This window comes from Prunus mume, linkage group LG3 (genome assembly GCF_029339155.1).
Source record: "Prunus mume cultivar Tortuosa linkage group LG3, ASM2933915v1, whole genome shotgun sequence".
Lineage (NCBI taxonomy): Eukaryota > Viridiplantae > Streptophyta > Magnoliopsida > Rosales > Rosaceae > Prunus > Prunus mume.
The window spans coordinates 12919555-12946230 of NC_142700.1; the positions used below are offsets into that span (position 1 = coordinate 12919555).

The 26676-nt window shown below is 37.1% G+C and overlaps 3 pseudogenes; all 3 read left to right on the forward strand.

The window, feature by feature from the left end:
• Positions 1–14914, forward strand: part of LOC148918776 (uncharacterized) — an 83573-nt pseudogene extending 68659 nt beyond the window's left edge.
• Positions 14915–18824: 3910 nt separating this feature from the next.
• LOC148918779 (receptor-like protein 2 pseudogene) lies at positions 18825–21250 on the forward strand (annotated as a pseudogene).
• Positions 21251–22147: 897 nt separating this feature from the next.
• On the forward strand, positions 22148–24610 carry LOC148918780 (receptor-like protein 2 pseudogene; annotated as a pseudogene).
• Positions 24611–26676: the final 2066 nt, after the last annotated feature.

Genomic DNA, 26676 nt, shown 5'->3' on the forward strand with positions numbered 1-26676 from the left:
ACTCTGGCTCCAAAAAAAATGGAGGTAAGGAGCTTGGAATGGTAACTCCTCAAGACAAGCCCTTGAAGAAGATGAAGTTTGTTTCATCTGCTGAGACAGAACCAAGCAGCCCGACAACAATTTCTGAGGATTCAAAGTCAGGTCGAGGTATGAGCACAATGCCTCGTGTTGTGAAGAGAAAATTGCAGAAAATCAAGCCAGTTGTTGAGTACAATAAAAGGGGGAAAGGATGTGGCCCTGCACATACTGAGATGCAGTCCTACATTGGTGTGTTGGCACGCTCCAGAGTCCCACTTGTGGACAAGAAATGGGCTGAAATCCCCAATGATATAAAGGAGCAGATTTGGGAAGCCGTTGACATGGCTTTTGTGGTAGGTCAAGGGGGCAAGAGCTCGGTGTTATCTTCTGCTGCCAAGAAATGGAAGGATTTCAAGTCTACACTGACGAGGCATTATATCCTTCCATACATCAAGGAGAGGGAGAAATTAAGCCAACCCCCTGAAGTATATAAATTCATAGAGAAAGCAGAATGGGATGCCTTTGTAGCTTCAAGGTTATCCAAAGAATTTGAGTCTGTGCATTCTCAACATTCACAGATTAGGGAGAAACTTGAGTACAATCATCGATTGTCTCGAAAAGGATATGCTGGTTTGGAGGATCAATTGGAGGAAACCATGCCTGGGGTAGAAATTGATCGATCTACCTTATGGAAGAAAGCTAGACAGGACAAACATGGTAACATCCCGGATCCAAAGGTGGCAGAGAAAGCAAAATTAATTGTAAGCCTACACACTCTGTTTTAAAATTTTATTAAACTGTGTATATATAATTCTTATTACGTCTAATGTTATATTTTTTCGTCGTGTCAATGATTTTACTACGTCGAAATATTTTAAAAACGCGTGAAAGATCTAAAACTGGAATCACAACTCGCTTTTCGTAAGTATAGATAAGACGTCGGTGGTTAATTTTTTCGTCGCTTTTAATGTTATTACTACGCCGAAATGTTTTCAAAACGCCGTGAAAGATCTAAATCTGAATCACAACTCGCTTTTCTGTAATTACGAAAAGACGCCGGTGGTTTATTTATTGCGCTGCTTTAAACATATAACCACGCCGGTTTTAATTAACGCCGTTATAAATATATTATAACGCTGAGTTCTATTTTGGTGCGCTGTGTGAAATTATATACTGCGTCGCTTTGTTTATAAATAACCGTCGTGTGTTTTCTTGTGCTGACTTTTTTGTATGTCTTTGTTTTAGGATGAATTGCAAAAACAAGTGGTGAAGGCAGTCTGAGTGTAATCGGCAGTAATGATGTCTTGACCTTGGCTTTGGGTCCCGAGCATCCAGGGAGAGTAAGAGGGGTAGGTGCTGGGATTTCCCCTAGGCAATTCTTCAATTTACCTAGACCACAGAGGATAAAGTTTGCTGAACAATTGAAGGAAAGTGTAAGACTTGTCCTTGAAGAGGAGACTAAGAAGATGGAAGCTAGAACCAAACAATTAGTAGAGGCTGAGAGGGAACATTTACTAAGTCAGCTTTCCCACCTCATCCCCAATTTTGATCCAAGCATGCTTAAACCGAAAACTAGCCCCTCTCAAAACCAAGGTCTACAGCAAAGTCCCATAAATCCAATGTCCGATAAAGCAAGCTGTTCTGGGGCTGAAGGGAGATCCCAACATTTAGAGGATGATACTGCCAAAAATGGGGAGCAGCAGGAAGAAACGGTAACATAACTGAACTTTGAATTCTCTGTTTTTTTTTTACATTAGACGTCGTTATTATGAATAAACCCGTCGTTTTAAAACCATACCACGACGATTTTATAAATAAACCGTCGTGTTTATTTAAATATCACGTCGTATTTAGTTTACTTGTTTTACACGCCACTAGACGTCGTACTTTGTGGTTTTTAGACGACGGTTTTAGTCCTTAACGACGTAATATACAATTACCACGACGTTTATTATTTACCATCGTTTAATAATTTTAAGACGTCCATAATTCTTACATACCGTCTTAGGTTATGCCTTACCACGACGTTTTGGTTTAATTTTTTTACTCTCTGTACAATCTGTCTTATATATATATTTCTTTATTATTTAAAACAGAAATCTGGGGCTTTAGATAATCAAGATGAAGAGAAGAAAGGAGAAAACAAAGATGAAGGGAAGAAGGAAGAAAAACAAGAGAAAAAAGATGAAGGACAAAAGGAAGAAACAAATGATGAAGAGAAGAAAGAAGAAAAACAAGAAGAAGAAAAGCATGACGAGGAGGTATATTCTCATAACTTTGCCTTTTTAATTTGTTTTTCACATTTCAGACGTCGATATTTTTCTTTAAACCGTCGTTTGTTTTCACATTAGACGTCGGAATTTATTTTCTACGACGTCGATAGTTATATAAAACGACGGTATTTAATTATCGTCGTTTAAATTATAATAAGACGACGTTTTTTAATTTAAACCGTCGTTTTTAATGAATTACCACGTCATTTTATTTTGCTTTATTTCTTTAAACAGGGTACTGAAGTAGTTGATTATTCGAATGTGGAGGTGCCATCTTCCTTACAGTCCCTTTGTCGTTATGTGGAAACGACACTAAAGCCTCAGGAGAAGATCATGACCTTCAACATTGAGAAGGAGGTGTTTGGTGCAGCTCGAAGTACCTTCGTCTTGCATGAAGATATTACACAGTTTGCAGGCATGGAAGAAATTGGGGCTACTGTGGTTGCAGTATATATGAGGTTTGTCATAATCAAATATCAAACATTATATCATAAGACGTCGGTTGTTTAATTATTACGTCGTTTTAAACCACTAAAAACGTCGTTATTTTTCTACCGTCGTGATAAATTAGTTATAACGTCTGCTTTCTATTTCATTTCGTCGTGTGAAATTGTATAATACGTCGTTTGTGTATAAATAACCGTCGTTTGTTTTATATATTTAGGTGCTTATATGATGTTTTGAGAGACGCAAATATGTGCAGCATGGTTGGCTTTATCGACCCTGCTCAAGTTAGTGCCAACGCTGGGTCACTAATCGATGATCACGAATTGTAGCCACGACTTCAAAAACAGATGGTGAACAGATTTTCATAATGCCTTACAATCCAGGGTTAGTCTCCTTAAAAGGATTTTGTTTGTATGATTTTCACTAATTGACCACTTATAAAACTGTTTAACTAATTCTGTGTCGTTTGAAACATATAACCACGTCGGTTATTTATTTATTGAGTCGTTTGAAACAACTAACCACATCGGTAGTTAATTATCGTCGTGATAAATTTATAATGACGTCGATGATTAAGTTATTCCGTCGTGTGAAACTATATAATACGTCGGTTTTTATATTAACCGTCGTATTTTATTTTATTTTTGTGCAGCCGTCATTGGGTCTTGCTGATTGTGAGGGCAAAGAGGGAAACCGTCTATTTTCTGGATCCTCTGCCTGGAAATCGTGTGGTTGATGAGGAGGGCAAAAACATCGTGAATGCTTTAAAATTTATAATTCCCACATAGGCGTACCAGGCCGTAAAGCACCAACTGAAAACTCGCCAGCACACCAAAGCAACCCAGAAGTGTCGAATGCGGGTATTATGTGATGCGCTTCATGAGGGACATCATCATGGATCCTTCCTTGGAGTTTGAGAAGAAGGTAAGAATAAAATTTTCAGAAACATTTTTTGTGGTTTTTTGTATTATCAACGACGGTCATTTAAAATTACCGTCGTTGAATCGATATACTACGTCGGTTATGAAAAAACAACGTCGTCTGTCTCTGAATTTCTTTTTATTTTGTAAAGCTTAATAATCATTGTTTATGGATTGCAGTTTGCCAAGGGAAAAGATCAAGCGCCATACCCCCAAGCAGCCATTGATGAAGTCAGGAAAGAATGGGCAGAGTTTGTTTGCCTTCATATGGATTAGATGATTGTTGGAACACTTGATATTTTTATATAATATATAATTTTTTCTATAATATATAATGTCCAAATTTTGTTTATAATATACATCCTTTTTTTCCCTGAAAATTTGTTGAGGTTTTCATAATATAAAAGAAAAAACAAATTGCGTAACCGACGTGTAATAACTTTCCAACGACATAATTATGTAAAAACCGACGTAAAATGATATTTAGACGTGATGGGGCGTACATAAGACGTCGTTTTGATGACAATTTCGCCATGGTTTCGCTTTTAAACGACGTGCTTTTGAACAAGTAAGTCGTTTATTAGGGTTTAGGTTAATACCTTATAACGACGGTGATTAGGTCGTTGAATATGTATTTTACGTCTGATGGTGAAACATCCGCCATGGTTTCTCTTTTCAACGACGTCCTTTTTACATGTGAGTCGTTTATTATTATTTACAACGTCGTGGTTTGTTGTTGACATAAGAATATTTTATTATTTTTAATTCAAAATTTTAAAAATAAATTTAAAATAAATTCAAAAAATTCAACTTCAACTCCTATGAAGTCATTGATATATTTTCTTCCCCCTAAAACCCAAAAAAATGCAGTTTGTGTAATAAAAGATTAAAATGTCCAACCTAAATAAAATTGTTTTGATGAGTCATAGCATCACTTACATAGTTTGATGGTTTAGGGTCTAGGGTTTGGGGATTAGGGTTGTTATTTATTAGGGTTTATGGTTAAAGTATAATTTTTGGGGTTTAGGGTTTATGTTTGTTATTTCTTAGGATGTAAAACCATAAACAATTTTATAAAATTAAATTTTACAAATATATAATTTAGGGTTTTAAAGTTTAGGGTATTACTTTTAACGACGGTGATTGAGTCGTGGAATATGGAGTTTACGTCGTATGGTGAAAAATCCGACGTCGTTTCTCTTTTAAACGACGTTTTGTTTACACGTGAGTCGTTTATTATTGTTTACAACGTCGGTAGTTAATTAACCTCGCCGTGGTTTTTCATAGTTTTAACGCCTTTTTTGATTTTGCGTGGTACATTGTTTTACCACGACGTCCTTAATGTAATTAGCGTCATGTTTAATGTTAAATTTTAACGACGCGTGTTTTTTCGGTCAATGTTTTAAAAAGCGCGCTTTCTTAAAATATTCGCGGGACCTAAAATTTTCAGATTTGGCTCTTATTTTTATACTTCTAACCCTGAACCCTAAAATTGTCAGATTTCGCGCAACATAACATTTCGCTCTCTCACTTCATCTCTAATTCAAAGTTGGGCCAGGCTGTGTCAAATCCAATTTGGTCATAATCTGTGAGCTCTGCCAACTGTAAGTACAAACCCTCTCTTCCCCTTGTAAATTCATTGAATGATATATTACGTTGTTTTGTTAAAGGGTTTTAGGTATATGTTTTGCGATCTGTTAATAATGTTGTTAAAAGGTTCATGGATTTTCTGTTTAATGTTTTCTTGATCACTCTCTGTTATGTTGAATTGGGAATGGATTTCATTTTGTCGGATCTTTTAATCACTCTCTGTTATGTTGAATTGGGAATGGATTTATTGTTTTCATGCTTGGTTTCACGTATATGTTAGTTTCTTGCTTGGTTTCATGTCTATGTTGTGTTGTTAATAGGGTTTTCGGATCTTGAAAATAAACTGGATATCGACGCGTTAGATACGACGGTTTTTACTTTAAACCGTCGTTGTTATTATTTATACACAACGGTGTTATGTAACTACCGTCGTGGTTATAATTAGACGACGTAAAATCCGTCGTCTATAATGTCAAATACGTCTGTTTTTGTTTAAAAACCGTCGTCTATGTTGTATATTACTTGCTATTAGACTTTATATAATCTGCTATAGTGATGGTCATTGCTTTCCTTTTCACTTTATTATATATAATAGGGTATAGTGTCGGAGATGGATAAGTCATGGATGCACTCGGATAGAAGATCGAAGGCATATGAGTTAGGGGTGGAAGCATTTTTGAACTTTTCTGTAGAAAATCTTCTAACTACCACACATATCCGTTGTCCATGTGTTAAATGTGTTAATTTGAAATTGTTTGGGGTTGGAATTATAAGGGATCACTTATACTTTAATGGAGTTGACCAAAGCTATAAGAATTGGACATTTCACGGAGAACCTTGGGAAGCAGCTACTAATGCTAGTAGAAATGTTGAAGAAGATGATGACCATAGTAGGTACAGTTTTGTGTCTGAAGAAATAGAGATGGATGATAATGATTTTGGTGATTTTGGATCTGATCCTTATGAGTTTGCCAATGTGATTGGGGATGGAGATCAACCATTGTACCCTGGTTGTAGAAAGTACACGAAGTTATCGGCATTAGTGAAGTTGTATAATTTGAAGGCAAAATATGGGATGAGTGATGGCTGTTTTACAGAATTATTGATACTTCAAGGCGATTTGCTTCCAGAAGGAAATACAATACCGGCCTCTATGTATGAGGCAAAAAAGACTTTGTGTGCATTGGGGCTGAGTTATGAGAAAATGCACGCATGCCCCAATGATTGCATCTTGTATAGGAAGGAGTATGAGGATTTAACTCATTGTCCTAATTGTGGTATCTCAAGGTGGAAGGAAGGCAAAGATTCAATCTTGAAAGAGGGTGTGCCAGCGAAGGTGGTGTGGTATTTTCCTCCAATTCCAAGGTTTAAAAGGATGTTTCGATCACATGAGACTGCTAAGAGTTTGACTTGGCATGCTGCTAGAAAATCAATTGACGGTTATATGTCTCATCCAGCGGATTCCCGTCTTGGAAACTTCTTGATGATAAATGGCCCGAGTTTGGTAATGAGCCGAGAAACTTGAGATTGGCTCTGTCATCTGATGGATTCAATCCCACAGTTCTCTAAGTAGCAGATATAGTTGCTGGCCGCTTATCTTAGTTACATATAATCTCCCTCCATGGCTGTGCATGAAACGAAAGTTCATGATGTTGACCTTATTGATTTCCGGTCCTAAACAGCCCGGAAATGATATAGACGTCTACTTGGAGCCTTTGATTGATGATTTAAAATCTTTGTGGGATGGGATTGGAGGAGTATATGATGCACATAATGGAGAATACTTTACACTCAGAGCTGCATTAATGTGGACAATTAATGATTTACCCGCCTATGGAAACTTATCTGGTTGTGTTGTTAAAGGATATAAAGCTTGTCCAATATGCGGCGATGATACACCTAGTCACAGGTTGAAAAATGGCCACAAAATTTGTTACATTGGGCATAGAAAATGGTTACCGATCAATCATCCATATAGGAGGCAACGTGCAGCTTTTAATGGGAAACCTGAATATGGCACGCCTCCTGAGCCATTAACCGGAGAAGAAGTGCTGCATATGGTTGAAGATGGTGTGAGTTTTTGGAAGAAGAAATCAATATTCTTTGATCTCGAGTATTAGAAATACCTTCCTGTGAGGCATGTCCTAGATGTTATGCACATTGAGAAGAATGTTTGCGATAGTATCATTGGTACATTGCTGGAGATCCCTGGAAAAAATAAAGATGGGATTGCTGCTCGATTAGATTTATTGAACATGGGGTCAAACTGATTTGCAACCCGAGTATGGAGAAAGACGTACTCGTTTGCCTCCCGGGCCTTGGAATTTGTCAAGAGCAGAGAAGAGAGAGGTTTGCAATTCTTTCTATGGTATGAAGGTCCCAAGGTTATTCTTCAAATATAAAAAATCTTGTATCTTTACAAGATTCAAGACTTCTTGGCCTTAAATCACATGATTGTCATACCTTAATGCAACAATTGCTCCTGTGGCAATTCGTTCTGCTTTGGAGAAGCCTGCAAGGTATGCAATAACTCGCTTTGTGCTTCTTCTTCAATGCTATATGTGCAAAGATGCTTGATGTTTCCAAGCTAGATAAGTTGGAAGAAGATGTAGTAGTTACTTTGTGTTTGCTTGAGAAGTACTTTCCCCCTTCATTCTTTGATATCATGGTTCATCTAGTAGTACATCTTGTCGAGAGAAGTTCGTCTGTGTGGGCCAGTATATTTTAGATGGATGTATCCGTTTGAAAGATATATGAAAGTGCTAAAGGGGTATGTTCAGAATCGTACTCGTCCCGAAGGTTGCATTGCTGAGCGGTATATAGTGAAGAAGTAGAGTTTTGTACTGAGCATTTATCCGATGTTAGTACAGTTGGAGTGCCTTCAAGCCAAAAGATGGGAGTTTCAAAGCCATTATCAGGTTGCACAGTGAGCGTAGTTGATCGGGACTTGTTGAACCAAGCACATCTATATGTCTTGGAGAATACGGAGGAAGTCCTACCTTATATCGAGTACGTATGAGTTTTATTCTTTAAGTTTCCATTTTAAATTATTTCTTATGTTTATCTTATATGTTTGGGACCGTAATACTTGAATTTTGTGTGTCATGTAGGCAACATATGATTCACATCCAGACTACTTATCCAAAATTTAGAAAGAGAACAAAGTGGCTGCAGGATAAGCACAATAGCACTTTCATTCAATGGCTACGCTTCAAGGTATATGTTATTGAATAACATATTGGACATTTAATTTTCTTCTTTCTATGTTAGATTGAATGAAGTTATATGATTAATTTGCAGGTTCAAAGTGAACTTAATGAGGAAGACAATCATGGCGTATCAGAAAATTTAAGGTGGCTAGCAATGGTCCAAACATGGCAGTGCCATTATATAGGAGCTATCTCATTAAAGGTATTAAATTCAACATCAAGGCACAAGATGATGTGCGGATAACTCAAAATAGTGGAGTTTATTTACTTGCACATACTATGCAAGTTGCTAGTGCCAAGGATAAAAACCCAATTCTCTCAAATATGGGTTTCTATGGTGTCATTCAAGAAATTTGGGACCTTGACTACCAAAAGTTTACAATCCCAGTCTTTAGGTGTGATTGGATTGATAATACTTCTGGTCTTGTAGTGGACGAACTTGGATTTACCCTTGTAGATTTGAGTAAAATTGGACATAGGAATGACCAATTTGTTTTGGCTTCTCAAGTCAAACAAGTATTTTTTGTTGACGACCCAATGCATCGTGGTTGGTCGGTAGTGTTATCAATGCCTAATAGAGAATATAATGATGTTATTGGTGATGATGTCTTAGGTGATGTGAGAATTGAGTGTGAGCCATTTACTAGGGGGATGCCAAATGTTGACACATTTGATGAAGTGGTGGTTGAGTTAGGGAGTCAAAATATTCGAGATGGGTGTGAAGATATATGGGTTGAATGATGCTTTTAATTGGCAGTGTATGACATTAATTTTGTAATATATTGTAATGTGATTTCTTCACTTTCATTATACAGGTTTTGGCCACAAAACAATCAGAACAAAAATTACTGGTTCCAGATTACAAAACACGACGGTTTTGATAAAAATGTAATAAAACGACGTCTGTTCTAATAAATAACGACGTTTTGGAGCATTCAACGACCGCAATATATTTACCGACGTCTTAAAGCAAAGTAACAATGAAGAACCACGACGCTATTGTGAAACAGTAATCCAGGATAACACGTCGGACAAGCATAAAGAACCGCCATGTAATTCAAAATAACACGACTCCAATCCCATAATACCGACGTCTAAAAGATGAGAATTTTAACCTGAACGTTACAAAAGACGACGTCGTCATGAATTTACCACGTCGTAAGTTCTTTAATAAACGAAGTGGAAAAGGATGAATTCACGACGGTATTTGAAGTCCATTAAATTAAATCGTCGACGTTAAGATGAATTAGACGACGTTAATTTTTTTAATGAAGACGTATAAATTATTAAACACGACGGTCTTTTTCATGGTACCGACGTTGTATATAGACGACAACGTCGTCCTTATAAATTACTGTGTCGTAATTAATGACCCCATCATTTTTTCCACGTCGTTTATTTTCAAAATATGACGTATAAATTCTGTAATACGGCTCTCATTTATTTGGAACCGACGTTGTTTATTCATTTCAACGTCGTCTAAGTAAATACATACGTCGTAATTAATGAACCTGACATCTATTTCCACGTCATAATTCATAAAAAATCGAAGTGGAAAATTTATTTTACGACGGTTGTGGGAAATGTTGTGACGTAGTAGGTGTCAATAACGTCGTCTATTATGATTGTAAAGACGTTGTATTTATATTTGTCATCTGTTTCCTTTTTAACGACGTTTTTTTTGTTGGAGTTGGTCGTCTATTCTCATCCTCGACTGTTTTTTATGTGTTTTTGCAGCACAAAGACGTCGGTTGTTATTTTTTGATGACGTTTTTTGTTTTAACAACGACGTTATTCACCGTCGTGGTTTTGTTATGGAAAAGATGTCGGTGGATTCCACGACGATTTGAAAACAGAATACACGACGGTGAATACCCGTCGTGGTTTTCCTTTTTTGTAGTAGTGTAGTCGACGAACTTGGATTTACCCTTGTAGATTTGAGTAAAATTGGATATAGGAATGACCAATTGTTTTGGCTTCTCAAGTCAAACAAGTATTTTTTGTTGACGACCCGATGCATCATGGTTGGTCGGTAGTGTTATCAATGCCTAATAGATAATATAATGATGTTATTGGTGATGATGATGTCTTAGGTGATGTGAGAATTGAGTGTGAGCCATTTACTAGAGGGATGCCAAATGTTGACACATTTGATGAACTAGTGGGTGAGTTTGGGAGTCAAAATATTCGAGATGTATAGATTGAATGATGCTTATGTAATTGGCAGTATATGACATTAATTTTGTAATATATTGTAATGTGATTTCTTCACTTTCATTATACAGGTTTTGGCCATAAAACAATCAGTACAAAAAATACTGGTTCAAGATTACAAACACGACGCTCTTGATAAAAATGTGAAAAACAAACATCTGTTCTAATAAAAAATGACGTTTTAGAGCATTCAACGACCGCAATATATTTACCGACGTCTTAAAGCAACATAATAAGAAGAACCACGACGCTATTGTGAAATAGTTATTAAGAATATCACGTCGGAGAAGCGTAAAGAGCCGCCATGTAATTCCAAATAACACGACTTCAATCCCATAATACCGAGGTCTAAAAGACAAGATATCTAACCTGAACGTTACAAAAGACGACGTCGTCTTAACTTTACCACATCGCATGATCTTTCATAAACGAAGTGGAAAATGATGAATTCACGACGGTATTTTAAATCCATTGGTAAATTTGTCGACGTTAAGATATATTTGGACGTCGTTCCTTTACAAAAACAACGTTATATGAATGTATCCACGTCTCTTTTCTTATGATAATGTCGTTAAAATTTCTTTACACAACAAATTTCGGATAAATAACGTAGTCTAATAGGAATTAGACGACGGTAATTTTGTTAATGATGACGTATAAATTATTAGGGCTGCACATTTAAATCGAAAACCCGACCGAACCGGACCGATTTTGGTAGTTTGGTCCAGTTTTTTAATTAAAATTATTAAAATCGGCATAAACCCGAACCGGATCGGTAGTAAATCGGTTTTGAACCGGTTTGAATTTTTTTAAACCGACGAAACCCGAACTGGACCGATTTCAAGCAAATTGCCTAAAAATTCAGACTATATGCACTCATGAAGAATTGAACTTTGGTCAGAGTTCACACACAAAGCCCAAATACCACTGGACTAATGTGCCTTCTTGTGCAATGTGTGTATAATTGTTTTATTTATTACAATCTAAATATTTTTTTAAAAAAGTTAGGGTTTTCCCTACCCCACACACTCTCCTTTTCTTTTTCTTTTCTCCCATCCCAGCTGACATCCCCTTCTTTCTTCTCCTCTCTCTCTCTCTCTCTCCATCTTTTTTTTCTTTCCTCTTCCTCCCGCCACTGCATCTTCTTCTTTATTATTATTATTATTATTATTACTATTTTGGTAAATAGCTGCATCTTCTTCGTCTTTCTCTCCATCTTCTTCTTTCCTTCTTCTTCCTCGGCTTCTTCTCCCTCCCTATACACTCAACCACGAAGTGGTCCTCAAGCTGCTGGCTGCATCTTCTTCTTCTTCTTTCCCTCTTCTCTCCATCTTCTTCTTCTTTTCTTCTTCTTCCTCCCCATACCCTCAACCAGAAGTGGTCCTCGCTCGCTCAATCCGCTGCCATCGATGCTCGCCAACCAAACCAAACCGCACCGACTTCTCGGCGTGCCGATTGTAGTCGGTCTTGCATCAACTCGGCGCGGCGGTGGTCTCCAAAATAGGTGCGCCGATGACCTCCGGTTCGGTGATTGGCAACTCCTCCAAGACACGGTTATCGAACTGTGAACAGCCCTATAAATTATGAAACACAGAAGTCTTTTGCATGACAACGACGTTATATATTGACGACAACGTCGTCTTTATAAATTAATGTGTCGTAAGTAATGACCCCAACATATTTTCCATGTCATTTATTTTCAAATTGTGTCGTTAAAACTATTTTACATAGCGGTGGACTGAGAAACGTTGCCGTCTCTGATCCGTTAGACGACGATTATATTTTAAAAGATGATATATAAATTCTGTGATACGGCTCTCATTTATTTGGAACCTACGTTGTTTATTAGTACAACGTCGTCAGTTTAAATACATGCGTCATAAGTAATGACCCATACATCTATTTCCACGTCATCATTAATAGAAAAATTGAAGTGGAAAATTCATTTCACGACGGTTGTTGAAAATGTAGTGACGTAGTAGGAGTCAATAACGTCGTCGATTATGTATTTAAAGACGTCATATTTTTATTTGTCGTGAAAGGTATATTTAACGGCGGTGAGTTTTAGTTTTCATCGTTGTATGTATATCTTGCGGCCATGCTCTGTTAATATATGTCCTATGTTTCCTTTTTAACGACTTTTTTTTGTTATAATTGGTCGTCTATTCTCATCCTCGACTGTTTTTTATCTCTTTTTCCATTACAAAGACGTCGGTTATTATTTGTTAATAATGTTGTTTGTTTTAACAACGACGGTGATTTAGCGTCATGGTTTGACACCCAAATAGATGTAGGTCGATTTCATGACGGTTTGAAAACCGAATACACGACGGTGAATTCCCGTCGTCTTTTGCCTTTTTTGTAGTAGTTGTTACCTTAGCAAAATAGATGTATTTGAATAACTCTAGGGGCATGTCATTACCCAATCGTGCTTGAAGACCAAACGTATGGCCTAATGTCAAATTCATGTTGAAGACAAAACTTGGGGCCGAAGGCAAAATTCAAAATCATGGTGGAAGACCATATGATTGACCGAGGGCTAAACAAGATACTCATGGCTGAAGGCCGAATTCTTGACTAATTTCTTCCGATAGCATGCGCATGTTTCACTAAGGCTATATTGTTCGTCTATATTAGCTGCGAAGTGTGGGATTACAAATCTTGGTGATTGGCAATATGGTTGGTAGTTCTCCAGAAAAGAAAAACTCTCAACTCCTTCCGAGGCCTTTAGTCTTTAAAATCGGACCTGTAATAACTCTATATCATGAGCATAATGGTCTGATGTATATAGCATGGTTTTGATCACTTTTACATACACTAAATTTTAGATAGATTGATATCTTCGACGTTTCAACAAGTACCTGCAATTGTATCATATACATCAATTATTAATGTTGCCTGAAATTTATGTTTGATGATGAAAATATAATTCTGTGTAGTTGCTGCTGGGGTGCATTGCCCTCCCCACCCCAGTTCACAAAGAAAAAAAGACAGTGTTGCTCTCTAGAATTCGATGATGAAAATTTTCCTCTTAGGCAGTCAATATTAGCCTTGGAAGTTCGCATAATTGCTTTTTGAATGCTGGGTATACCCATTACTAAGCCTACGTTGAAGTCCAATTCTATACTTTATAAAACTCAACTCTAAAGCTATAAGAAAACTCATAATCAAGCATTGGGGGTTAGGGCTTTAGAGAATCGCACCTTTGGAATGTCACTGAGAATTTAGCTTTGAAGCAATAGGGCTCCAGCAATAGTCTTCTTGCGAATGAGGAATTGGAGCTCTTGATTAACAACATGCAGAGAGAGAATCCAGAAATTGTGGGAGAGAATTCAGAAATTGTGAGAGAGAGATGGAGAGAGAAGTGAAGAGAACGTTCACGTATGAATGAAAAATAAAACGAGGGAAATTATGTTTTTAGCGGATTGAAAATATATCGGGGGTTTTCGGCAAAAATAAAATAAAATTGAATTACAAATTACGACATACTCAGTCGTACGCCATAATATATATAGGCTTATATTCAATCATGACGTTAAAAGACACAAAAATTACTTTTTTTAAGGCGTGTTTTCACATGCCGTAAATATTAGTTATTAACGGCATGTTTTACTATCTTTTTAAGGCATGCTTTGTCATATGCCGTAAATGTCAATTATTAACGACTAGCACAAAAAGCATACAGTAAATATCCAGTCGTAAAAACTTCAATTTGGTGTAGTGGTGTGAAAATAATTGCCTTTTTAATACTGATATTATAGTAATCTTAAACTGCCATTCTGTTGTACATTGTCTACCTGTTTATTTGTTTGTTTTCAATTAGTTTTTCGGCAATTAAGTATTCATTTATACACGATTGTCTACTTTCTTGTTATTTTTTGTTTTGGCAGGAGAACCTTTTATTAACGGTGAAGCAGTACCATACGATCCCAAGTACCATGAGGAATGGATAAGAAGCAATAGCCGAGCAAACGAGAGAAACAGACGCAATGACAGACCTCGAAATTATGACAGATCAAGGAACTTTGATAGGAGGAGGGAAAATATGCAGAAACCGAGATTTTCAGAACAGGGGTCAGCCTCCTATGCCTAATCAAGCTAGGCAAAATCCTGGGCCTAACATGCCTGGACCTGCCAACAACATGAGGACTCTCAACAATATGGGCCCCCCGGCCCCAACGTGGGTCCAATTCCTCCCCACAACAACATGGGTCCAAACTACAGTAATGTGCAGCAGCCATAGAACTGGAGTGGTGGGCAGCCCAACAACAATAGCAGTCAAAGTTGGCCTCTTAAATGCTTGCCCAACAACAATAGTATTTGTACATCTTTTTTTCGGTGAGAATGTGAAGTGAAATGCATTTTATATTTGAAAGTTAGAAAATCTTGTGTTTATAAGGAGTTGGACTATTTCTCTTATTGCCAATTAATTTTAGAAGGGAACCTCAATTTTCATTTGCGCTACAGTCTTGAATTAGCTGTAGTATTCTTTTTTCTTTATTGAATTTTTCTCTTTTTTGGAATTTTTTAAGGCCAAGTTTTAATGAAACCATATTTGTGGCTTCTCTTTTTTCTTTTTTTTTGGTAATTAAGTAGTTGACGAAGAACTTTATGTCATGCAAATGAAATTATAGTTTAAAGGGAACTAGTATGGGGTTGTATTAGTTTAATCTGTGGTGGGAATGGCCCTACCCTCTAGCTAATCCATTTAAATTGTTTTATGGAGTCAATTACAATTGATTTACGGTAGATTTTAATTATTGATTTATTTAAGAGTGGGAATTTCCAAGATATCAGTAATTAGCCTCTCTAATATATTATATCTTAACTTTCTTTCTTTTTTTTGGTCCATATTATATCTTAACTTAAGCGATGAGATTTAGTCTTCATAATCAACAATCTTCAAGTCAAGATGGTGATTGACAAATAGACCCCCACCATCCCCATTAGAAGTCACATCTTATATTCCTTCCAGATTTTCAAGCAATCTGCAAACATGGATCAAAAAGTAATTTGCATTCAAACCACAAGTTCTTAGGAGGCAGCTCTCGTTCACACAATCATGTAATTTACTGTGGGTCGTTGCCGCGCAAAGTAATTTGCATTCAAATCTAACATGGCTTGTGTTGGTATCTGAACTCTTCCAATGGGACTACTGAGGGAACTGAGGCCAAGCCATTGATATGTCAGCTTAGCGTTAATGAAGAAATAAATATATTTGCTAACCATCGATGCCTCCGTTCAGCTTCAGCTTACTTTATTTTGTTAGGTCTTACAACTTTTTTATTTTACTTTTAAATACAAGCGATAGTCTAAACTTAAGTGGAGGGAGGTTTCTCACAAACTACCAAGGTGATATGGGACTAGTGTGCAAATAAATGTCATTATTCACTCGGCTCGACTCTGTTAACATTATGCCAACAGTATAAAAAAAATAAAATAAATATAAAAAAAAGATGTATCACTGAATCACTCTATGTACGGTATTATTTCGCTTTCATCTTTTGCTATCTACTTTCACCGTACTATATCACTATGGGAACAATGCAAAATTTTTGGAATCAATTAGGGAACGAAGGTGTGAATATTATATCTCCGTTCCCTTTTGTAATAAAATATGTATAGAGTTGAGCAATGGTCACAAAATTCGTTGCTTTCCAAAAGATTGCTATTTCATTTCTGGTTAAATAGTCGTGTAGTGGAAAAAAGCGAGTCTTCAGCGGCCGCGTTTCTTGATTTCCCTCATGGATTGGTCCAAATAAACTTGATTAGCAGTGATTGAATGGACGGCTAACTGTAATTAGGTAGAATTCCATGATGAAAATTTTCCTCTTTGGCAGTCTTAATTGCTTTTTGAATGCTGGGTATTATAGTAATTGCATTTTTAATACTGATATTATAGTAATTGTTTTCTTGTTTATTTGTTTGTTTTCAGTTGGTCTTTAGTAACTTAAAGACAAGAACAAGTGATCAGAACCCATTTCAGTTCATCACCAACTCATCCAATTTCACATCCCAAATTCAGAGCGATTATTTAGAAGCAAGATTAGTGGCAGACATTCCCATATATCTCCGGCCACATCACTCTCAAACAAGGTTAGTGAAAAATAACACCATATATCTTCCAAAAACTTTGTGGTGTCCCACTTCCAAATAAGTGTGGACCAAATAAGGGCATTGATGAGGATAAAAAGAACAACAAAGACGTGCACAATGGGCTTCATCAACTTCCATAGTTTTATATTTTCACTGCGTTGGGGTTCATAGTGGGATTTTGGGGAGTATGTGGTTCTTTAATTATTAACAAGACATGGAGATACACATATTTTCGATTCATAGACAATCTACAAGATAGGGTCCATGTGATGGTAACAGTGCACATCAACACGATGAAAAAAAGGCTTAGAGGCTAGATATATATTATTAATATTGTACCTTTTATTTTGCATACTCAGTCCAAAGATATGAAAACTGATGCATATTCATGTAATACGGTTGTCAATTGTGAAGGATTGATGTCTATGTCTATGTTTTGGATTGGAATTCCCTTGCTGCTGTGCTGTGGCATGTGGGGCTCAAAGGTTATGTTTGAATATTGAAGTCGCCATTTGTTTTCATGTCTTTTTAACTTGGTTCGTTGCTTGTTGATATTAAGGAGCGTATGGTAAGCACCCTCATGCCTTGAATCATTTATCATAAAAATATTTGATATCCTAGCTGACAAAAATTTGTGAACTTTGTCTATACACATGAGGAAGAAACACATAAACTCAGGGCTTTTAAGCCAATGAAGACATTCAGAATTTCATTTTGGAGTGGAGGAGCTCATGCTATGGACATATTTGTGTATGGGAGCATGAGTTATATCCCGCACAAAAATGAAAAGAACTACTCTCTCGCTTGTCTGTTAATATATTAGTGTCTCTATGATAAACACGTGTTACCAATATAAAGTATCTGCAAAACTAATCGCTTAGCTCAAAGGGAAGGCAAATTGCTCCAGTTGTGAATGATAGGATGAAGCAGCCATTGCACCACTCAAGATAAGAAAGAAAATTCAAAAGTTATAATAGCCTTTCTGTCTTTGGCAATTCATGAAGAGGTTGTACTTGAGCTAAATTGTTAAGTTAGCAGAATAGATGCATTTGAATAGCTATATGGGTTTTTTTTTTTTTGGGTACAACTTTGTGTTGACGAAGAACTTTATGTCATACAAATGAAATTATAGTTTAAAGGGAACTAGTATGAGGTTGTATTAGTTTATTCTGTGGTGGGAATGGCCCTACCCTCTAACTAATCCATTTAAGTTGTTTTATGGAGTCAATTACAATTGATTTACAGTAGATTTTTAATTATTTATTTATTTAAGAGTGGGAATTTCCAAGATATCCGTAATTACTAGCGTCTCTAATATATTATATCTTAACTTAAGCGATAAGATTTAGTCTTCATAATCAACAATCTTCAAGTCAAGATGGTGATTGACAAATAGACCCCCACCCAACCACACAATCATGTAATTTACTGTGGGTCGTTGCCACGCAGAGTTAGAGCATGATTGGTCCAAATAAACTTGATTAGCAGTGATTGAATGGGCAGCTAACCGATAAGGGCTCCATCAACTTTGATTTATTATTTCCAATTTGTCTTATGCAGCATGTAATTAGGTAGAATTCGATGATGATAATTTTCCTCTTAGGCAGTCAATGTTAGCCTTTGAAGTTCGCAATTGCTTTTTGAATGCTGGGTATGATAGTAATTGCCTTTTTAATACTGATATTATAGTAATTGTCTACTTGTTTATTTGTTTGTTTTCAATTGGTCTTTAGTAACTTAAAGACAAGAACAAGTGATCAGAACCCATTTCAGTTCATCACCAACTCATCCAATTTCACATATATCTTCTTAAAATTAGTGGCAGACATTCCCATATATCTTCTTAAAATTTCCATGAAAAATTTATCACCATATATCACGGCAATAACTTTTAGTACTCTGTGTGAAGGCCTCAAATTAAGTAGGTCAAGTCCTCTCCTGGTGGCCCCCTATTAAGTGGTTGTTGTGGAAATATATATTCAATATTAATAATTTGAATATATAGTGATGTTTGCATCGTTTTCAAGCATCGTTGCTCTTATATATACACACCTAATTTGCACTGAGCAACGGCACATACACAAAGAAACATGCTACTGCAAGCTTATAACCTAGTGGCTCATGCCTTCCTTCTCTTCCTCTTATTCTCTTACATTATATCTACACATATTCATGCCTGCAAACAAACTGAACGCAGCTCCCTCCTGTCCTTCGCCTCCACTTTATCTTCTTCTCCTTTAAATTGGACATCCATTGATTGCTGTCATTGGAAGGGCATCACTTGTGATAAAGATGGTTGGGTCACCCGTTTGCTCTTGCCTTCCAATGGACTCAAAGGAGGTATCTCACCCTTTGCACTTGCAAATCTCACCCACTTGAACCTTTCCCACAATTCACTATATGGTTCACTTGATACTCAGTTCTTCTTGTCTTTGAATCAACTTGAGATCCTAGATTTGAGCTATAACCATCTTTCTGGAAAGCTACCACTTTCTTTACCATCCAGCAGTATCCAAACAATTGATTTGTCCAGCAATCACTTCTTTGGTGCAATTCCATCTTCATTTTTCCAACAAGCAAGCAACTTGACTAGTTTCAATGTCAACAACAATACCTTCACAGGGTACGTCCCATCCTCTATTTGTCTCCATTATTCTCCCTCCCTTAGGCTATTGGATTTTTCTTCCAATCAATTTAATGGCGACCTTGCTCCTGGGTTAGGGAAGTGTTCTGAATTGCAGGTTTTTCGTGCCAGTCGCAATAACCTCTCAGGATTACTTCCAGAAGATATCTATAATGCTACTAAACTTGAAGAAATTGCATTGCCTTTCAATTCACTACATGGAGCCATTAGTGATAAAATTGTCAACCTCACCAACCTTGCCATCCTTGACCTCTCCTTTAATCATTTTGGGGCGAGCTTCCTCTCAATTTGGGGAAGCTCTCCAAGTTCAAGTTTGTGACCTTTGATTACAACAATTTTGAAGGAGCTTTGCCCCCATCTTTGATGAATTGCACAAACCTTGTAGAATTGCATTTGGGAAACAACAACTTGGAAGGAGATATCTCCATGCTTGATTTCTCAAGGCTGAGTCAACTTACTAAACTTGACCTAAGGTTCAATAACTTCACTGGTACAGTTCCAGTAAGCCTTTACTCGTGTAGGTCCCTAAAAGCCATTGGATTTTCTAAAAATCCTCTAGAAGGACAAATAGAAGCTGAGATTCTTGCATTGAAATCCTTGTCCTTCCTCTCTATTGGATTCAACCGATTCACTAACCTCACAGGGGCAATGAAGATATTCATGAGTTTCAAAAGTCTTCACGCACTCTTGCTTACTGGTTCCTTTGTGGGTGAGGGAGTGCCATCTGATGATGACATGGTTGCTTTTCATGGATACCAAAATCTTCGGGTTTTGAGTTTGGGTTCTTCTGACCTCAATGGTCAAATACCTTTATGGTTATCAAAGCTCAAGAATCTAGAGATGTTGGAACTGAGTTTCAATCAAATCACAGGGCCAATTCCAAGTTGGTTGGGAACTCTTCCTAGGTTGTTTCACATAAACTTGTCACACAACCGAATTTCAGGTGAATTTCCAAAGAAACTTTGTAGACTGCCAAGGTTGCTTTATGAACCTATTGCATCTCAAGTAGACGAATATGAATTTGAATTGCATGTCTTCGATGTGACTGCCATAACCCCAAGTCAGAAATTTTCTTTTTTTTCAACAATGATAGACTTATCTAATAATAACATTAGTGGTTATATACCTGCTGAGATCGGACAATTGCAGCTTCTCCGCAAGTTAGTTCTTGACTCCAACAACTTCTCCGGCGTCATTCCAAACCAAATATCTAACCTAAAAAATTTAGAGATTTTGAACCTCTCTATGAATCACTTGTCTGGAAGAATCCCATTGTCATTAGTGAGCCTTAATTTCTTAAACCAATTTAATGTCTCATGCAATAACCTCGAAGGACCAATACCAATAGGAACCCAACTCCAAAGCTTCAACGCTTCTGCATTTGAGGGGAACCCAAAACTTTGTGGTGCGCCACTTCCAAATAAGTGTGAACCAAATAAGGACAGGGGAGTAGATAACAAGAACAACAAAGACATGGAAAATGGACTTCATCAACTTCCATGGTTTTATATTATTGCAGCATTGGGGTTCATAGTAGGATTTTGGGGTGTTTGTGGTTCTTTAGTTATTAACAAGACATGGAGATATGAGTATTTTCGATTCATAGACAATCTACAAGAAAGGTTCTATGTGATGATAACAGTTTGCATCAACACAATGAAAGGAAGGCTTAGAGGGTAGATATATATTATTAATATTGTACTTTTTATTTTGCATTTTCAGTTTGCTTTTACCTTTTTTTTTCCTTCTTCATTTCAAAGTAACTAGACTCAAATATAAAGGATATATTTTGTTTGTTCATAAAGTAATGGGCATAGAAAAGTATCAAATTAGTCTCAACCCATTGGACTTTTCTTATTAGCTATCAAGGTATCAAGATGAATTCTCACCGTTGGTAACTAAACTCCAAATAGTTTTGATGACCTCGATAGCTCGAAATTAAGGTCGGCATGGCCTTAGTTGGAGGGTTTTTTGAGCATCATATTCACTTCAGTTCAGGCCTCTCTACAAAAAGGAACGATCAGGAGACATTCAAGAACTTTGATGAGCGAAAGCCAAAAACGATCAATGCATTGATTGACAGAGCCTTTTTTTGCCACTTTGCATTAAAATAATAAGGTTTAGCCTAAGTCTGAAAATATCTACATTTCCTCATGACATTTTCTTCTATAAATACAAGAGTGCCTGGACCTGGACTAAACAAAAGACATCCAACCAACCAACCGATCAGACAAAACAAAAACTCAAAAACCAGCCCAGGCTGACCCAAGAAATCAAAGATCACAAGATCTTACAAGCTACCAAAAGCAAACAAGCAATCTTCCTCAAGAAGGAGTCCACCTCAAGAAAGAGTTCATATAACCAAGAGGAAACCAAGCATTCCTTCGCAAAGCCAGATAAGGAAAAATTAGACATAATTCAAAAGAGAGTGAACTCTCTTACAAACTTGGTTCAGCAAATTAAATGAAACAAATAGGAGTCAAGTCTTTCATCATATGAAAACCTCAACAAATTTTCCAAAGACATCTAAATGTCTTAAAGATATCTAGATAACTCAAAACCAACCAGAACAGGTCCTTGCCGGCAGTTCTGATCACTTTTAAAGGCCTCTTTATGGCCCAACTTGTTTCATTAATGAGGTCTTCTCTCTGGTTTCATTAACGAGAATATCTCTTCAACCACACAATTTGCATTGTGGTTGTTGTTGTTTGCCGACCGACTTCTCAATTTGTACTGATGTTTGCATCCCTTTCAAGCAATCATTGCTCTTATATATGTAAATACATGTGAGCAACGACACATACACAAAGCAACATGTTAGTGCAAGCTTATAACCTAATGGCTCGTGCCTTCCTTCTCTACCTCTTATTCTCTTGCATTAATTCTACAAATATCCATGCCTGCAAACAAACTGAACGCAGCTCCCTCCTGCCCTTTGCCTCAACTCTATCTTCTCCTCCTTTAAATTGGACATCCCTTGATTGTTGTCGTTGGAAGGGCATCACTTGTGATCACGATGGTTGGGTCACCCGTTTGCTCTTACCTTCCAAAGGGCTCAAAGGAGGTATCTCTCCCTTTTCACTTGCAAATCTCACCCATCTCACCCACTTGAACCTTTCCCACAATTCACTATATGGTTCACTTGAAACTCAGTTCTTCTTGTCTTTGAATCAACTTGAGATCCTTGATTTGAGCTATAACCTTCTTTTTGGAGAACTACCACTTTCTCTACCATCTATTAATATATGGATAGTTGATTTGTCCAGCAATCACTTTATTTGGTGCAATTCCATCTTCATTCTTCCAACAAGCAAGCAACTTGACTAGTTTCAATGTTAGCAACAATACCTTCACGGGGTATGTCCCATCCTCTATTTGTTTTCATTCTTCTCCCTCCCTTAGGCTATTGGATTTTTCTTCCAATGTATTCAGTGGCAACCTTGCTCCTGGGCTAGGAAAGTGTTCCAAACTGTAGGTTTTTCATGTCGGTCACAATAACCTCTTGGGATTATTTCCAGAAGATATCTATAATGCTACCAAACTTGAAGAAATTGCATTACCTCTCAATTCACTACATGGAGCCATTAGTGGTAGAATTGTCAACCTCACTAACCTTGCAATCCTTGACCTCTACTTTAATCAATTGAATGGCAAGCTTCCTCACAATTTGGGGAAGCTCTCCAAGTTGAAATTGGTGACCCTTGATTTCAACAATTTAGAAGGTTCTTTGCCCCAGTCTTCGATAAATTGCACAAACCTTGTAGAACTGCATTTGTTAAACAACAACTTGGAATGAGATATCTTCATGCTTGATTTCTCCAGACTTAGTCAACTCACTAAACTTGACCTCAGGATGAATAACTTCTCTAGTATGGTTCTTGTAAGCCTTTACTCATGTCAGTCGTTAAAAGCCATTGGATTGAGTAGAAATCATCTAGAGGAACAAATACAAGCTGAAATTATTTCATTGAAATCCTTGTCCTTCCTCTGCCTTGGTCACAACCGATTCACCAACCTCACAGGGGCAATGAATATATTAATGAGTTGCAAAAGTCTTCATGTACTCATGCTTGATGGTGCCTTTAAAGGTCAGGGAATGCCATCGGATGATGACATGGTTGATTTTGATGGATTCCAAAATCTTAGGTTATTGAGTTTGTTTAATTCTGACCTCACTGGTCAAATGCCTATATGGTTATCAAAGCTCAAGAATATAGAGATCTTGCGACTGGATTTTAATCAAATCACAAGGCCAATTCCAAGTTGGTTGGGGACTATGCCTAGACTGTTTCATATCTACTTGTCAGAGAACCAATTTTCAGGTGACTTTCCAAAGCAACTTTGTAGACTACCAAGGTTGGTACATGAACCTAATATTGCATCTCAATTAGACGACACTGGTTATGAATTTGAATTGCCAATCTTCAGCAACAACAGCTTCGACATATTTGCAAAGCAAACTATTCTACATCAAAAAATGTCTTCTGTTCCAGCAGTAGTACGCTTATCTAACAATAACATTAGTGGTTATATACCTGTTGAGATCGGCCAATTACATCTTCTCAACTAGCCTTTTCTTGACCCCAACACCTTTTCTGGCGTCATTCCAAACCAAATATCTAACCTAAAAAATTTAGAGATTTTGGACCTCTCCATGAATCACTTGTCTGGAATGATCCCATTGTTATTGGCAAGCCTTAATTTCTTAAAAGAATTTAATGTCTCATATAATAACCTCGAAGGATCGATACCAACAAGCACCCAGCTCCAAAGCTTCGAAGCTTTTACGTTTGAGGGGAACCCAAAACTTTGTGGTGCCCCACTTCCAAATAAGTGCGGACCAAATAAGGACATGGATGTAGATAACAAGAACAATAAAGACATGGAAATGTGATTCCATGGTTTTATATCTTTGCAACGTCAGGATTCATAATAGGATTTTGGGGAGTTTGTGGTTCTTAAGTTATTAACAAGACATGAAGATATGCGAATTTTCGATTCATAGACAATCTACAAGATATGCTCCTCTATGTGATGATAACAGTCCCTCTCAACAGGATGAAAAGAAGGCTTAGAGGCTAGATATATATTATTAATATTGTACTTTTTATTTTGCATTTTCAGTTTGCTTTACCCTTTTTATTTTCTTCCTCTTCATTTCAAAGTAACTGGACTCAAATTTAAAGGATATATGTTGTTCGGTTCATAAAGTTGTCATGACACATCCTATACAGCTTATAACAACATGGATATTGGCAAGCCAAATCTGATATTTCATGTGCTTGAAAGCGGATGATATAATTTTTGGTCATGATAGATTCACCTGACAAATTTTTCACTGCATTATCACCGGATGGACCTCTTCCATGAAGCCCTGAAAGAAAACAAATGCAAATAACTACCCATAATTTAAAATCAGCCAAACATTTAAAAACGAAGAAGAAGAAGAAGACTCTCTCTCTCTCTCTCTCTCTCTCTCTCTCTCTCACAAAAGCCAAAGACTTAAAATTGAAATGAAAATTCATGACTTACAGCCAGGGGCCGACAAAATAAAGCAGACGAAGGAGTTTTGGGGCTGGGGGGGGCCAGCTAATTTTTCTCTACTCATTTCTCTTCTCTTCTCTTCTCTTCTTCAGATTTTTCTGTGCGACAAGTTAATGATTGAGAAAGATCACGACCTCTTTTTGGTCTGAAACTGAAATGGGTCAGTTATCTAGTGAGAGCACATATATGAGAACATTACATGAGAACACCGTTGGATCTAATCTAACGGCTGCATGAAAAGCAATTGTAAGTGTAAGTGTTGTATTAGAACGAGGCCTTCTTCTCTCTCCTCCCTCCAAAACGTCCAGTCAAAAACAGACGTCCCTTCTAAAACAGACGTCCCCTCCAATCCAGCTGTTCGATTTGTTCAATTAGGAGGCCAATTTTTTTATCAGCTTTGATTGAGGAAGAGCAATAACACTGAAGAGAGAGCACCCCTGTTATTCCTTATTCGATTCGAGGAAGAACACAAAAGTATAGCCCTCATTTTTCTAGGTTTCTCTTTCAGGCGAAACAAAGTGTTCATCTATTTTATATTATCATCTTTGTGGTTCGGTCTTTCTAGTCGGAACATTCGTCAATCCTTAAGCAATGTCGAAACTAGCGTTGAGTTAGAAACTGGCGACCACGACCGTTGTGGTTTTGTTCTCTTTGTTCCGTTCCAGAAGATATCTATAATGCTGCCAAACTTGAAGAAATTCCATTACCTCTCAATTCACTACATGGAGTCATTAGTGATAAAATTGTCAACCTCACCAAACTTGCCATCCTTGACCTCTACTTTAATCATTTTGGTGGCAAGCATCCTCTCAATTTGGGGAAGCTCTCCAAGTTGAAGTTTTTGACCTTTGATTTCAACAATTTAGAAGGTGCTTTGCCCCCATCTTTGATGAATTGCACAAACCTTGTAGAACTGTGTTTGGGATACAACAACTTGGAAGGTGATATCTCCATGCTTGATTTCTCCAGACTTAGTCAACTTACTAAACTGGATCTAAAGAGCAATAGCTTCACTGGTACAGTTCCAGTAAGCCTTTACTCATGTCGGTCCTTAAAAGCCATTGCATTAGGGTAGAAATCATCTAGAGGGACAAATACAAGCTGAAATTCTTTCATTGAAATCCTTGTCCTTCCTCTTTGTTGGTTACAACCGATTCACCAACCTCACAAGGGCAATGAAGATATTGATGAGTTCAAAAGTCTTCACACACTCATTCTTACTAGTGCCTTTGAAGGTGAGGGAATGCCATATGATGATGACATGGTCGACTTTGACGGATTCCAAAATCTTCGATTTTTGAGTTTGGATGATTCTAACCTCAATGGGCAAATACCTCTATGGTTATCAAAACTCAAGAATCTAGAGATCTTGAGTCTGCGTGCTAATCAAATCACGGGCCAATTCCAAGTTGGTTGGGGACTCTTCCAAGACTGTTTTATATCAACTTGTCCGAGAACTGATTTTCAGGTGAATTTCCAAAGCAACTTTGTAGACTACCAAGGTCGAATTATGAACCTAATATTGCCTCTCAAGTAGAATTTGAATTGCATGTCGTCAGCAACATAAATCCTGCAAATCAACTTTTGCTACCTCAAAAATTGTCTTCATTTACAGCAGTGATAGACATATCTAACAATAACATTAGTGGTTATATACCTGCTGAGATAGGCCAATTGCAGCTTCTCCGCGAGTTGGCTCTTAACTCCAACAACTTCTCCTG